At 36.8% G+C, this 11,957-nt stretch overlaps 1 pseudogene; it reads left to right on the top strand.

Annotated features, from left to right (window-relative positions):
* Positions 1–10,173: 10,173 nt before the first annotated feature.
* On the top strand, positions 10,174–11,883 carry LOC103676200 (annotated as a pseudogene).
* Positions 11,884–11,957: the final 74 nt, after the last annotated feature.

The following is an 11,957-nucleotide window of genomic DNA, read 5'->3' as shown; positions in this document are numbered from 1 at the left end:
ATACAAATATAAGAGTTCATATAAATATGAGTTCACCCAACTCACATATTTATGAGAACAAAAAAGAATATGCATGCAAAGATGCTATAAGTAAAAAAAAATGTTAATAAAAGTACAACATTTCTACAGATTATAAAGATTATGTAGAAAACAGTTCTTATTCTCTAGCTATGGATTGATCAATTTATCATTCTATCTGCTTTGTCTCACAAAGAACACCATGAGAGGAAAAAGAAAGGAAGATGGAGGACTTTCTCCCAACTTTCTCCCTTCCCCTTCTGCTCCACGATATTGGAGCTGAAAGTCTATGCCTAGAGGAGATAAGCTTTGAGTCAGAAGATTATGATTTTACAAACTTTGAAACAGTCTCTACCATAATGAGGTGGGGTTTTTTTGTTTTTGTTTTTTTAATAAAAGCAAAAGAAAAGATAGGGAATCATACAGAGATGTCCTTTAGGAAGCCCCTTATTCAGCTGTTGATGGGAATTTGACAGAGCACAGTAGGAAGCAGTAATTGGGAAAATAAAAGTTTTACCTTAATCAAACCAATCACATGATCTCATTTGATTTCACAGCATGAGTACAGGTTTTATTATTATCCCCATTTTACAGTCAAGAAATCTTGGGCTCAGCAAAGTTAAGCTTGATCATAAGTGAACTGGTTGATATACAAACTGAAATCTTTCAAGCTCAAATGCCATGCTATTTTACTATCCTGCTCTGCTATCTTGATAAGTGTACAACCAATATAGGCCATTTATGTCGTTTATTAATATAATAAATTTCACTATATCTTCACATTTCAAAGTACTTTCTGTTTTTCTAAGTACTTCTGTTTTTTAAATACTACCTCTTCCCTAAAACCTACAATCACCCAGTTAGAATTCATCTTCCCCCACAGAATTGATCTCTTCTCCCCCAATCTCACAGAATGGTAAGACTTTTGTTCTAGTCTGCTTGTGTTAGTGTATGTATGTCTGCTCTGTTCCCAGTAGATAATGAGTTTCTTAATAATAAAGGCTCAGTATAATACTTCCTTTTATTACTAATAGTACACAGTACATTATTTTGTACCTAGTAAGTATTTGAGTTTGTCTAAATTAAATAATACATACAGTACTTTAAAAGTCTTGAAGAATAAGGCTATTGTGTGCCTAATCCCAGTTTGATTTACAGACTTTTACCCATGGTATTAGTTTTTCAATAATTCATTTATTTGAAAGGATAAATGGGTATTAAGTGGTAAGGAAAATTAAAGATAGAGAAATTTAATATAAATATTAATACAAAAAAATAACAGAATGAACTATTAGACATGTAGACAAACCTTGGGACTGTTCATTCATTCTCTCCAATGGATGGGATATTATCTTAAAGCAGATCCACAGGAAATGGCTATTATCTGTGTAAAGTCATCTGTGTGTTCTCTCTCACATGGTTAATTTATATGTCAATTTGACTGGGACACTGGGTGCCAGATCTTTGGTTAAATCTCATGCTGAATGTGCCTGTGAAGGTGTTTCTGGTTGAAATTAACTCTTGAATCAATAGACTGGGGAAAGCAGATTGCCCTCCTTAGTGCTAGTGGGCTCCATTCAATCAATTGGAGACCTGAGTACCAATAATAACAAAAAACTAAAAGGGCATTTGCTCTCTCTGACTGATCATCATTGAGCTATCGTTGAGCTGGGACATCAGTCTTCTCCTACTCAGACTCAGACTTGAACCTATACTTACATATCAGCCATTTTGAGTCTCTGGCTACAGACCTTGGGACTTCTCAGATTCCATAACTACTAGCTCTCTGTCTCTGTCTCTTTCTGTCTCTGTTTCTTTCTCTCTATACAACCTATTAGTTCTGTTTTTCTGCAGAACCAAGACTAATACATTCCTGATATTCCTGTGTGAGTTTTTCATTGGTATAAGCAAATCACCATAAATTTTTGCAACTTAAAATAACAGTCATTTATTATCTTACAGTAGATCAGTGGTCCAGGGCACAACATAGCTGGGTCCACTGTTGCAATAAGATGTCCACCATGTCTTCAGTCTTATTTGAGGCTTGTAATCCTCTTCCAAGCACACGTGGTTGTTGGCAGTATTCACTTTCTTTCAGCTGTATAACTTATGGTGGCTTGTTTCTTAAGGCCAGCTGGAAAATGTTTCCAAACTCAAGGAAAGACTAATCTCTCTTTTAAAGAGTTCACTTGATTTGGTAACACCCACTGGATAACTGCCTTTTGAATAAGTCAAAGTAAAACCAATCAAGAACCTGAATTACATCTGCAAAATCTGTTCACATTTGCCACATCGTAAAATTTTGCTTACCTAACCCAGTTAATTGTTTTAGATGGTCTCTGAAATGTTGTTCGAATCTCAGAAGATTTTGCTGATAGAAAAACAATTTTTTTTTGCTAATAGAAATGCTGATAGAAAAATTCTAGAGGACTAAGAACTTCAAAAATGAAATGGTTCTCAAAGATCCACAGAAGTATCCAGAATGGAACTTGAAATATCAGAATATCAGAAAAAAAAATAAATAAAGGCCCAGAAAAGACTGAAAAAACAATGACAAAACAACTTTACTTCTTACTATTCATTAGAGCAAAGGGTGTTCTATGATCTACATAAAGTGAGGTTAAATACATTTAATACATCTTGTCAAATTAATCCATCCCCTTTTAAAACATAAAGGTGTAATTAAGACATTAAAAACACATTTATTCTTTTACTCCTTATAATATTGAATGAAAAAATTACATAGAAGCTGGATTTCTATCTCACATTGAATATTTTCTTTAAGTCCTAGAAAAATGATTTTGTAGGATACTCAAATTGCCAAGCACATAACTCAAACCATCACCATGATTTCTTTTTTGATGATGACAGTAACTTTCATGGCATGCAGTGCTTTTCATTATGTAACAATGTTTATGAAGAACTATAGTTATTTCAATTTCCAGGAAAAGAAAATATTTTCTACCCTAAGTCTCTGCTTCCAGTGTACTGTGTGTGAAATACATCGCCAATTTGAATAGAATAATCATTTGTAAATCATCTCTTGATTTATTTTTTAAAAAGTCTCATGGAAGACTACACAAAACAGTCTGGCAAAGGTATTAGCCTGAAAAGTTGAACTAATTTCACTTTGTTGGTCTGCCACCTTGTCTCCATCTCTTCTCTACCAGAGAAATACATGGCATATGGCAGCTTATCCAGATGAAATTCAATCATTTAGCAGTTAGTTTAGTTCTAATGGCATCTGACCACAGTCAATTTCCTCCTCGTTCATTGCTGGTAAAGGACTGTAAAGATCTTTCCAGAAATTTGAGTGGGTAGATCATAAGAAAGACCCATTAATTTTTGGTGCAAGTTATGATCTCAGGGTCTTGAGATCAAGACCTGCATCTGGCTCTTTGCTCAGTGGGGAGTCTTTCAGAGATTCTCTCTCCCACTTCATCTGCCCCTTCCCACCCACTCATGCTCCCTCCCCCCTTCAAATAAATAAATAAATCTTAAAAAAAAGAAAAAAAAGAAAGACTCATTACTAAATGGATTTTTATATACTGATTACCTATAGGACTTTGGTGTGATTGCTTAAAAAGAAAACAAACAAACAAGAAAACAATGGCTGGAAAGGGAAAGAAATGAGAAAATGAGGAAAATTTTAATTACTTGAAAAAAATAATATCAGATTAATCATATCCAGTCATCATTCTCTCAAGAACTAGCTCACTAGGAATAACATTTACAGTGCTACATAGGACCATATCCTTGGAGAAAACTTTCAGTTTTTTTCTCCAATCCACAGTCACTTGTATATTATATAAATCTTTATATACAGTAATAGTCAGGAACCCAAGCAATCTATCATATTTGATCAAGACAAGCATAAATCACTTATTCATGATTTACCATTCCTAGCTTGATTCATTGATTCATCTCCAGACAAGACAAGGTCAGTACAAAAAAAAATGATTAAGCTTCTTGCCCTTAAGAGAGAACAGCTTAACCAACAAATTCATCTTCACATCTGACCTCATGAATCTTGACACTAGGAATACTGTAAAAATAGAAATAGCCCTTATAGATGGTCCCTCAAATGGTAGAAAGATTAACAATGAACATACCATGAGTGTTTCACTACCATCCTGGTTGTCACCATGAGACAATGTGAATCAGCTAACTATGCAAGTACCTATTTTTATCACTATTTATTTTCAATTTTTTCTGCTTTAATTCATGGGTTTTTTTTTTCTTTCTTTCTTCAGTTTTATTCTCCCTAATTTCCTATCCTGGGGCACCCTAATTTTTCACATATATCTGCATCTCATTTATGTAATGGTGTTTAGCCATGGATTTGGCAAGATGAGGTGTAGGGAAATAGTAGCATCTTTTAAATGTCCCTATATGATGCCACAACTACCTATTATCAGGTAGGCTGCAATGTAATAGCCTTCTAGTACTGACTTCCAGAGTCAGGGAACTCTTTGATTTTCTTAATTTTTCCTTGGGTTCCCCACCCACCTTCTGCACATATTTCAAACACAGGAAAAAACACAAACTTGTACAGAGTCTTAGCTCAGGCTGCTATAAAAAAAAAACATAGAATAGACAGCTTAAGCAATAGATATTTATTTCTCATAGTCCAAGGCTACAGTGGGGCTAGGATGTCCAACATCCAAATGCCAACAGATTTAGTTCCTGGTGAGAACTCTCTTCCTGCCTTATAGGTCATTGCCCTCTTGTTGAGTCCTCAATAGCAGAGAAAAAAGGGAGCTCTGGTCTTTCTCTTCTTATAAGGGCACTAATCCTACCATGGGTCACACTAAACTTAATTACCTCCCAAAGGCCTCACTTCCAAATACCATCACATTGGGGATTAGAACTTCAATATACAAATTTGTGGGGCACAATTCAATCTGAAGCATATACCCAGGTCATATGGTATATGTATTACTTTAAATGTAGAAAATAAGTCTGATAATTACACTCCGTTATAAATGCCTAGATGGCTGAATTGATTTTTCATGGAGTTCTGGATCTTAGAATAAAATTACAAGATACTTTTACTACCTGACCCCAGTCTACTTGGTTTCTCTATCCCCTCCCCTCTGGCATTCTGCCTTCTAGCTGCAAAGTGTTTCAACACCCTTCACTCAAAATGTCTGATTCTTTCAACTGCTTTTGCACATACTGTTTCCTCTGCCTGAAATGTCCTTCATACCCTATGCATTATGATAAACCCTTATCTGTTCTTCAAGACCAAGTCCCACCAAAGTCTTTCCTGACCCCTCTTTTCTCCCCATAGAGTTAATTCCTTTCTCTACTTCCATCTCATTTTGTTTATGCATCTATCGCAACAGCAAAGCCATGAGTTTTCCAATTATTTGGTAATGTGTCTATTTCTTCTATTAAACTGTGACATTCTTGAGGACAAGGGTAATTGGTAACAAAACCTCTTAATTTGGCAAAATCAGAACTGTGCCTGACACACAGTAACACTCCCTGTATGAAGAATGAATGAACTATTAACTTAGGCCACACAGAACAGTAGGTGACCAGCTGCTTCTCATTTCTTCTCGTTCTATGAATACTTGTCCCTGTTCCACACAATCTCTACTCTCTAGTCTCTTTAGTTTTGCCTGTGGTTGTACTACTTCAGCCTTGCAAACCTGCTACATAGTTTCATCCTTCCTTGATGCCTGTGCCAGAGAACTAGGTGTTCTAACTCCTACATCACCTAAGTAGTGTTTTCCAAACTTGCTTAACTATAAAGCTCTATGATGGTCCTTATTAAAAATATGAATTCTTGAGTCCAGCCTCAGATCTACTAAATATGAAGCTTCAGGAAATGAGCTCAGTAACTGCATTTTTAAACATATTTCCCAGATGATTCTGAAGAAGGTAAGTAAGAATACACAAACAGAGGGTAAAAAGGGCTCTTCCTTCTGTTTTGGGACAACTTCTTCCTTTAGTAGCCAATGTTTTAGCTTGGGACCTCATTAAGCAATAGTTCAGCTTCCTGAGACTTAGAAAGAAGCCTCACTTGAATGTCTTCCCATAGCTGGTTCTTCAGGCTTTTAGGAAAATTGGGAACCCCTCCAATGGACCCCAGACCCCATACTCCTTGTTCCATGCACAAGTTAGTGTGGAAATTTTATTCTGCTGCCTCTACTCCTAGATGCTCTCTGAAGTTCTGTCTCCTAGGTGTTGCAGCTGCTCCTGCCAAATCCCAGCACAACTCTGGGTATTGGCAGTCTGCAAACTGACTCTGATGAGGTGTGACAGGTCATGCTCAGTGGATTTACCCTTTATCAGACTAGACCCTGAGGATGTATGGATTCCCTGTAGAAAGTACAGATTGAGTGTCACTCAGGGTTAAAAATGAGAATGAAGACTAAGTTCTTAGCACAGAGTCTGGTGCAGACTAAGCATTTAATAAATATTACCAATTACTAATATTTCTCTTGTTGGATAGACTGAATATATTTTTCTTCCTTTGATCCCAATCCAAGGAAACTTATATTATATAGATTTTTAACATAATTCTTGGAAATATAAAAATATCTTAATTCTCTAAACGCGTTTAGTTATTTAAATTAGTTTTGATTAATCATAAAATGATGGAAGTATAGATATTTTCCACAGAATACCAAAACTCAAGGTGTTTAATTCATAACATTCAGATTGCAAAAGCCATATACTTGTTTCGATGATCTCATAGGAATATAATGGCGTTTTAAAACATTTATGAATGCTAAATATTAATGTTTGTATTAATTAATTAACTATTACTCTGTAACAGATTGCTCCAAAACAGAGGCTTGAAAGAATCGCCATTTATTATCTCTCATGAATCTGTGACTTGTCTATGCAGTCTGGTTCAGGCTGAAATTGGCTGATCTAGGCTGGGCTCACTTGTATACTTGTTGTTAGCTGGAGGGCTGCTGAGGGGATAGTCTAGCTGTTCTAGTGTTGCCTCAACTAAATGGCTTGTCTCAAGGACAAGGAGACCATTCCAAGTGTATTCAAATGGTGGTCTCAGCAACACAAGGGAGGGAATTTACATGTAATGTCTCTAGGTTTGGTCAAGACCAATGACCAAAATGACTAATGACTTAACTAAAATGATAATACAGTGCCATTTTTGCCATATTTTATGGATCAAAATGAATTATAAGTTAGCCTAGTAAAGGGAAAGAAATAAACTTCATCTTTAGATGAAAGTAGCTGAAAAGTAGTTTTTTTCAAAGGATACAGGGAGACAATTATTCAGATAATCAATGCATCTGGTCTGCCACATTAGTCATTGTGGCAAAATATCTCATTTTTGGCGTTTTCTGAAATTAAAAAAAAATTTAGATTCAGAGATATGCTCAAAATAATTTTTCTTCACTCCATTATCACCTAATTGGCTATAATAAAGCCACATAGCTATCAGATAATCATTCGTTCATTTTATTTTTTTTAAGATTTTATTTTTAAGTAATTTCTACATCCAATGTGGGGCTTGCATTCACAACCCTGAGAACAAGAATCACATGCTCCACCAACTGAGCCAGCCAGGCACCCTTCATTTGTTCATTTTAGAATGATGCTAGCATTAACCTCATATGGTTGTGCTTATTATATATTATATAAGATCTGACATCAGTAAGCACCTAAGCACTGTGCCTGGCAAAAGGGAAATATATACATATTTTGAGCTAAGTAAAATTAATGGACTGTTATTTCTATTTGCTTTCTTTGTAATATTTATGAACTAGAGTCCCCAATTTTTTTCTGTGGTTTGCTCCATATATCATTATTAAACTGGTGTTTCATGATATTAAAATTATTTGGTAATCTTTAGCAACATTTGTCTTTTTGAAACCTGTTTTCCACCTGTCCTTTTGTCTTGACTGATGGGTGAGTATCTTTGTTGTTATTGTTTGGTTCTGTTGTTGTTGCCACTGTTTTTATTAATGGGGCTTTTTGTATTTTTAAGAAACAGAAGCTACCTGTGGCCAGTTTAAGTTGAAAAAAATGTTTTCAAGGAGTACTGAAATACAGAATTAACAAAAGTGTTGGAGAACCAAAGTCAGAAAATGAGGGCAGAGATGCCCAGAAATCTCATCTCAGAAAGTCTCCAATAATTCCAAGCAAACTCACAAGCTTCTTGAGTACACGATGGGTGCTCATGACCAATTCTGAACTCTCCTCTGAGCTTCATGTCAAACCCTCAAAATTCAAAATCATATGCTAGAACATCTGAACTTATGCTAGGACTTGGTCACATAGCCTCATCACAGCTACCAGCATGAAAGTGAGACCATCCCCCTGTTTTCCATTGTGGAAAGCAGGGCTTTGCCATTAAACTTTCTTGGGTTCCCAATCAAATAAAAGTATGTTTGGATGCTGGGCAGACTAAAATAAATGCCCATGGGAGTGCCTGGCTGGCTCAGTTGGTAGAGCATGTAACTCTTGGTCTCAGGGTTATGAGTGTGAGCCCCACATTGAGTGTAAAGATTATTTAAAAAGAAAATCTTTAAAAAATAAAAAATAATAATAAAATAAAATAAATGCCCATGTAATCTACTCCATTAGTTGCTCAATATCTACAATACCTTTATTCATACATTATATTTCAAAACATAATTCTATACTCTAGTATAGGCAACTACTAAGTCTTATGTACACTTACATTGGTCCCAAAGAGAGACACTCAATAGTTTGTTTCTGATTAATATACATTTCTTCCCTACATGTATTATGATTCCCACTTCAATATTCTGAAACCTGTGTGTGTGTGTGTGTGTGTGTGTGTGTGTGTGTGTGTGTTGGATTGGGGGAGGGAACCTGTGAAGTTTACCAACAACAACCTCTTATACTGGTAAAGAGAAAGAAAAGTAAAATTATCTATATAAAATATGTAAATATGAATTTTTAGTAAGAAAGAAAATACGGTTAGATGCTATAGTTTCATTTTACAGAATTGATTATAAATCATTATTAGTATTTATGATTTTTTTTACATTACTAATTCATACTCACTTTTTCCCAACCAAAACCTAACTTTCTTTTTGTCTATTTGCCCAGAAGCAGATGAAACTCAAAATAGTATTCAACAACTAATGTTATGAACCTGTGAAAACATTTCTTTTTTGGGTACTTTGTGTGTTATCTATTGCTACATCAAAAAAACAAAAAAAAAAAAAGAAAGAAAGGAAAAGAAAGAAAAGAAAAGAAAAGAAAAGAAAAAAAGAAAAGAAAAAAATTGCTGCTGAATTTAGTGACTTAAAACAATAGTATTCATTTTCCATATCTTATAATAATTCAAGTACAGTGTAGCTGGGTCCTCTGACTCAGGGTGTCCCATAAAGTTGCAATCAAGGTATTGGCTGGGTTTGGGTCTTATCTGAAGTCTCTAGTGAAGGAAGATCCACTTTTAAGCTGATTCATGTGATTATTGGCAGAATTCACTTACTTATGGGCTGTTGGACTGAGGGCCTCAATTCCTTACCATGTGGTGTTCTCTGTAGAGCTGCTTACAACATGGCATCCACCTTCCATCAGAAGCAAGGGAAGGGGCAATGAAGGTAAACAAAATTGAAGCCAGAATAATCTTTTTTTTTAAAGATTTTATTTATGTATTTTACAGAGAGATAGAGAGAGCCAGAGAGTACAGCAGGAGGAATGGCAGAGGGAGAGGGAGAAGCAGGCTCCCCGCTGAGCAGGGAGCCTGATGTGGGACTCGATCCCAAGACCCTGGAATCATAATCTGAGCAGAAGGCAGACACTTAACAGACTGCACCACCCAGACACCCCAAGCCAGAATCTTTTTTAACCTAAGCTAAATGGCATCCCACCACATTTGCAGCATTCTATTCATTACAAGCAAGGTATTAGGACTAGCACACGCTCAAGGGGGAGGGATCACACAAGGACAGTAAATACCAGGAGGTATGGATCATTGGGAACCATCTTCATAGCTAAATTCTACCAGTACTTAGACCTATAATCAGCAGAACCCAGTCTTGGGTACAAAAAGCAAAATTTCCTCGAGGAGGCCATTAGCTACAATTATGACAGACAGCACTCCTATTTCCATCCTCTGGTTCCAAGATACAGTTTTTTGACTTTGGAGAAACATGTATTATTTCCTAGTTAAGAGCATATGCTTTATTCATCATGACAGCAATTCAAACGAGTGTCTCGAAGCTCGTGATGGAATTGCAAAAAGCTATTCTATCATTTTGTAAGTCTAATTATTTCTAGGAAATATGATATAAGAGAAGACCATGATTTCCATGAGCTCAAAACAATACCTTATTTATTTCATGGTTAAAATTCATTCCTTAGAAGAAATATTTTGTGATATACTGGATGATGTATAAAGACATTCAATCAGCCCACATGTTGTGGGGCTGGCAGAAGCCTGATGGGCAGGAAAAGTAAATCTAAATCCAGTGTCTATTTCAGTAAAGAAAAAATGTTTTACTGCCCCAAGACTCTAGTAGATTTGAATGATCACATCAACAGCCTGGGCTGGTCTCCATGGGAGTGGCACTACCCCAGAGAATCAGACTTGTTTCCTGCTGCTGTCAAACTGAGCAATCACTGTTGGTGGTGACAATGCCATGTATGAACCTGTTACCCAGCATCTCTGGCCATTTGTTCAAGAGCCTGTTGAGGGAGGATAGGCACTAAGGTAAAGACTGGGGAAGAAACAGTATTGACTTCCATAACACATTTATCATCTCACTCTAATTATGAACAAGTTTTCCTAAAGTTTAGGCATTTTTAAAAATAGTGTATTTATGTGGCTCCCAAATATTCTTATACTCTGGACCTGTTCTTAAAGTTGAATCCATACATCTGTCTGCAAACTTTTTTGTAAAACCCATCAAAATCACTCCAAGTGCCTTGACTTTGGATAAACCATCAGCCAATTACTTGCGGATTGTTAAGGATCTTTAGCTGAGGCCTCACCTCCTTCTAGGAAACGTGGGCAAACTATGCCCACTTCAAAGAAACATCACTGTGAGGATCACCTTGTCTCCTGTCTTTCAGATTCACACCAAAGTGTTGTGGTACTATTCCTGGGAAGATCTATACTCATGTAGTTAAGGAAAAAAGAAAAAAAGAAATGGAGCATAATTTACAGATGGCCCTGCAGGATATACCAACACAAGTTAGATATAGATCACCACACATTCAAAGCTGGAAGCTCAAATGTGAAAATATTGCAATACCACCAAATGTTTCTTCTAAACTGAAAAAAGGCAGTTGCAGTCGTGCTCTTCCAGTTCCTGTCTCCATGCCCCCACCGCTGATGGCCTCCCAGACCCAGCTGCCACCAGTATGGCCCCTGCTGCAAAGAAGCCCAGCCCAGCAGAGACCCCACCCGGGACACCATGGACAAGGGGCGACAGCAGGAGCTGATGACCCTCACGATGTCTGGCGACACAGGAATTTCTGCCTTCCCCAAGCCAAACTTTTTAAACTGGTAGGGACCAGCTATGGAGCAGATGGCACAGTGTAGGAAGACCTGAGGTATAAGGTGTCCTTGGAGTTCCCCAGGGCTACCCTTACAACACGCCCATGGCAAAGTTCCTTCGCGCCCTGCTACCGCCTCGATGAGGACACCCAGGATAACATCTGCTTTGACATCTTGCAGGACAAGTGGCTGCCCAGCAGGACATCAGGACCATCCTGCTGTCCATCCAGAGCCTGCTAGGAGAACCCAACATTCATAGCGCTTTGAACACACAGCCTGCCGGACTCTGAAAAAAGCCGACAGATTTGAAGTAGCTGCCAGAATCTACTCAAAGCAGGTCAAAGCCAAGAATCATGACTGTCTAGCCTCTCTCCTTGTATTGTGTTTATTTTGTCCTTAGAGAGTTTGTCCTTTCCTTCATTTCTTATAGGACTCTGTATCTTTTTTTTTTTTTTACTTTTTTTAAAATATTTTT

Source organism: Ursus maritimus, unplaced genomic scaffold (assembly GCF_017311325.1).
Source record: "Ursus maritimus isolate PB19 unplaced genomic scaffold, ASM1731132v1 scaffold_4, whole genome shotgun sequence".
Lineage (NCBI taxonomy): Eukaryota > Metazoa > Chordata > Mammalia > Carnivora > Ursidae > Ursus > Ursus maritimus.
The sequence above is the reverse complement of the archived record's forward strand: the minus strand, read 5'-3'. Positions and strand labels throughout refer to the sequence as shown.